General features: G+C 54.3%; 1 long non-coding RNA gene across 1 annotated transcript; it reads right to left on the bottom strand.

Annotated features, from left to right (window-relative positions):
• Nucleotides 1-843: 843 nt before the first annotated feature.
• Nucleotides 844-4,040, bottom strand: LOC149122509 (uncharacterized). Its single transcript, XR_016219305.1, has 3 exons — nucleotides 3,910-4,040; nucleotides 2,329-2,432; nucleotides 844-1,433 (listed from the first exon to the last, which is right to left on the bottom strand). It is a non-coding gene; the product is annotated as an uncharacterized LOC149122509 (long non-coding RNA).
• Nucleotides 4,041-4,247: the final 207 nt, after the last annotated feature.

Here is a 4,247-nt window from a genome sequence, read left to right as displayed (position 1 = left end):
CACACCTGTCGACCAGCCTGGGCACCTACAGAACCTCTGCTCCCCACCCTTAACTCAGGGCTTCCCACTCTCAGCCCTAGGGACATTTTAGATGGGAAAATTCTGTTTTTAAATGATTTATTTTATTTATCTGAAAGGCAGAGTGACACAGAGAGAGGAAGGGACAGAGAGAGAAAGCAATCTTCTACCCCCAAATGGCCACAACATCCAGGGCTGGGCCAGGTCAACGCCAGGAGCCAGGAGCTCCATCCAGGTCTCCATGGAGGTGACAGGTGACAGCACTTGGGCCATTATCTGCTGCCTCCCAGGAACATTGGCAGGGAGCTGGATTGGAAGCAGAGCAGCCAGGACCCAAACCGGTGCTCCAGTATGAGATGTTGGCATCACAGGCAGTGGCTTACCTCACTGTGCCACAACGTTGACCCCTGGAAAATTTTTTGTTGTGGGGAGCAGTCCTGTACATGGTAGCGGGTTTAGTTGCATCCCTGGCCTCTGCCCGTGAGACACAGTAGTAACGGTGGATGCTCCCCTCCCCCTGCCCTGCCCCAGTTTTGGCTACATCTATAGATATTGCCAAATGGCTCTTGGGAGGCAGAATCGGCCCCATGGAGAACCACTTCCTTCAAGTGACTCTCTAGGGCAGGCGTCCTTGCCCAAGCCTGCCTTTCCCATTGCAAGCTACAACACCTTGTTTCCCCGCTTCCTGGGTGCTCAGCAGGACTTTCCATTGTAAACCCAGTTATGCAATTAGCACTGCAAGCAGCCACTTGCAGGCATCAGCGGCTGTGATGTTTAGAAGAGATACCCGGGAATACATGCATATGCAATACGAAGCTGTTTAAACACAGATGGGTCTATTTATTTATGTTCCCACCTCGTTCCAAAGTAAGGCAGCTTAAGGTAAGTTAAAACAAGCGAGGGAAGTGAGACAAAGGGAAAATAAGAGCAGGAATATCAGATGGAGGTTAGTACGGCAAATGTACGCAATGACACGTTATGTGCTTGCTAAACACAGCCCGTAAATTTAGCTCCAGGCTCCTCGGCGTTCGAGTCTGCAAGGGAGGGGGGGGCCAGCTTCAGCTTCGGTGTGTGTGTGGGGGAACTTTGCATCACCAAGACCCTCAGGGCTTAGCTCTGCCCTGCCATTTGCTTTCCCTTGGGGACTCATGCCTGGGCTGCAGCACCTGCTCCAGGTACTGCATGTCTGGGATTACGCGTGGCTGGGATTAGCAGACTCCCGTGGGTGCTCGTCCAGCGGGTCTGGGGCCAGCCTCGGACCTCTCTCTGGAGGGGTCTAGAATTCTTTCAGGTGCTGGGTGCTTAGCAGACAGTCCTGGTGGCTCCCAGGCCTGGACAGAGCACCGGCCTTGGCTTGGTTTGGTTCCTTCCAGGTGATGTTCTGTCTCTAGCAGACAATGTGCCTCACCTTGGGACTGAGGGTGAGATACCCATTTTCCCGGTAAAGGTAATAGCTAAGGTTCATTGAGCACTTACCATGGGCCAGGTCCCCTGTTCGGTGCGTTAAATATCTTCACAATAACCCAACAGGACAGGAACAGTGGCAAGAGTGGAAAACGGAGGCAAACAGCTCTCCTGCGATCTCATAGCTGGTGACGAGGGGGGCAGGCACTGCAGCCCCGTCTTGCCCTGCTCCAGCACCAGCTGCAGGCTGCACGGCTCTCCTGCCTCCAATGGGGCGCTGGGCCAGACAGCAAGGAGCCGTGCTCTGCACTGAGAGGCTGAGGGGGCCCGGCCCCCCGCCCTGGGGGATCCCTGCCCCTGCACTCATGGGGACCGCTCGTCTTGGGACGACTGAACCTGTCTTTACCTTCAAATGGGATATTTTGTCCACTCCGGATTTCTGCAGTGATTTTGACTTTTTAAAACATTGCACCCAAATATTATTTCTCTTTGTGATGGAGCTTTTGGCACCCCCTGAAATTTTTAGAATATAGCACATCCGAGGCCAAGGCCGCCCTCAACCCCGGAGCTGGGGTCCATCGCCCAGCTCGGGTGCCCTGTTCATGGAGAGGAAGTCGTCCTCTGCTTCTCCCTCTCTGTCGAGGCTGAAACAGGAACCCAGGGCAGGGGAAGCTGTGAAAGCAGACCCTGGGGGCTGTGTCTTTTGCTGTCCAACCCAGACTTGGTCTCCAACCCCCCCAGCAGCGGGGATCATCATCCCATTACACAGATGGGAAAATGGAGGCTCAGGGTCAAAGCGCCTCACCTGAGGCCAGCCAGCCAGCGTGGGAGTCCCGGTCCGGGGCTTTGGCCAGCGCCCGATGCTGCTTCTCAGCCCCAGGCCGGGAGGCTCCGGTCCCCACTCACCTTCCCACAGCCTCTGCTCCCCGGGAGGCTACCACTGCCTCCTTTTACCGCTCAGAAGGCTGCGAGATCCAGTTCAATCCAATCTGTAAGGAAAGGAATGGGCTCTGCAGAGAGAACATCAGATGAGCTAATAAGGTAACAATTTAACAGCTTCCCTCCCCTCCCCCAGCCTCCGTCTTTAACCAGCCAGCAAGGGCTCACGGCTGGCCTTGAAGTAATTTAGGGAAGGCATTTGGAATTCCCGTCTGCCCTGCTCCCCAACCAGCGATGTTTCTTGTCACCGGCTAACAGCATTTAAAATATTTACAGCCCTTTCTTTGCCCTGGGGGTGTATCAGAATAAATCATTGTTACCACCAATAAATCAAAAATTAATCTCCAGAAAGCTCAATGCCTGTCTTATCCCTCAAATAACAAGTAGCAGAATCCATTCAAGACAGCGGCAGTGAGGGAAGTCGCTGGCTCCCCGGCAGGCTGGAGCAGGTGCGAGACAGGAGAGGGAGCGGGACTCCACGCTGCCCCCTGGTGGCGCTGTGGCGGAGCCAGACGCCAGGCCCCGGAGTTGAACCACCATTGAGAGACTCCACTGACATCGACATCGACCTCTGTTCCGGCCCTGATTGCCACACTACATCCTCCCAGACGCACAGTCCTCTTTCTTCCCCCAGAAGGGCTCTTGTTTGTTTGTTTGTTTGTTTGTTTTAATGATTTATTTATTTGAAAGTCAGCTATAGAGAGGGAGAGACTGAGAGGGAGAGAGGTCTTCCATCCTGCAGATGGCTGCAATGGCCACAGCTGGCCAGGCTGAGGCCAGGAGCTTCATCTGGGTCTCCCATATGGGTGCAGGGTCACGGGTGGCAGCTTCCTGGGCTGGTAACGTCATCCGTTGCTTCTTAGCCACCAGGCTCAATGCCTACCCTCCCCCCCGAAAGTTTTCCATCAATAAAATATGATAATAAAGCTTAAAGTCTGTGTTTAGGAGAAAACAGGCAGAAAAATGTTCCTATTTTAAAATTCTGCATGGGGGGTAGAGGATGCTTATTGTATTGTGTATTTCCAGTGTCCTCGTCTGCGTGTATGAAATATTTCATGTCATCGGGACTGTGGAAGATGGAGCGTGTTGAGGGCCTGGAGATGACCCAGGGGCTATTCCAGAAGTTTCTACGAGAGAGCCAGTAGGGATGAGGGGAAACACGTGTTTTCAAAGGCAGGAAGGAAGGATGATGGACCCCGGCCACCAGTTGGAGGAGAGCGGCAAGGACAAGGCTGGGTTAATCTGGGGTGGACGAAGTGAGCAGGGAGTGGTCGCTGGAGGGAGGCGTGGCCAGGGCAGTGCCGCTGGGCTCAGGGCTGAGCCGGAAGGGAGGCGGACTCAGGAGACGCACACTGGGGAGGGTGAGCAGCAGTGCGGGGCGGGCAGAGGCCTCAGGGTGGGCTCTTGAGGAACCGAGAAGGCAGGAGGATAAAGGGGCCCTGCAGACACGGGGGTACACACACCGGGGGTTTACGTCTGCAGGGGCGCAGGGAGCCGTTTTGGGAAGGGCGCGGGGACGAGCTTGTGCCGGCCGGTGCCTGGTCTTACCTCCGTGTGACCAGGAGGGTCCTCCAGGAACGTGGAGTTGGTTTTCGCGCTTTTCCCCTGCCTTTTTCTACCCCAAAGTCTATGACTTGAATACTCTATGTGGCTCCTGTAATGAGGCTCTTTCTGGTTGTTACCTCTGTAACTACCTGAATTTAGAGCATCTGTGTTTGACATTTGACTATTAAAACAACACACGCTCATTGTAACCAGTGTGGAAAGGCAGGGAAGCGCAAACAAGTGGAATGCAGCCACAATTCTGCCACCCCCAGGTACCCACCACGAGGGACATTTCTGTTTCAATCCAGCTATTTTCTGCACATACACGTGTATTTTATAAC

This window comes from Oryctolagus cuniculus, chromosome 13 (genome assembly GCF_051225735.1).
Source record: "Oryctolagus cuniculus isolate XC-2025 breed Fujian yellow rabbit chromosome 13, ASM5122573v1, whole genome shotgun sequence".
In the NCBI taxonomy this organism is placed as follows: Eukaryota; Metazoa; Chordata; class Mammalia; order Lagomorpha; family Leporidae; genus Oryctolagus; species Oryctolagus cuniculus.
This window is presented reverse-complemented; position numbering and strand designations above follow the sequence as displayed.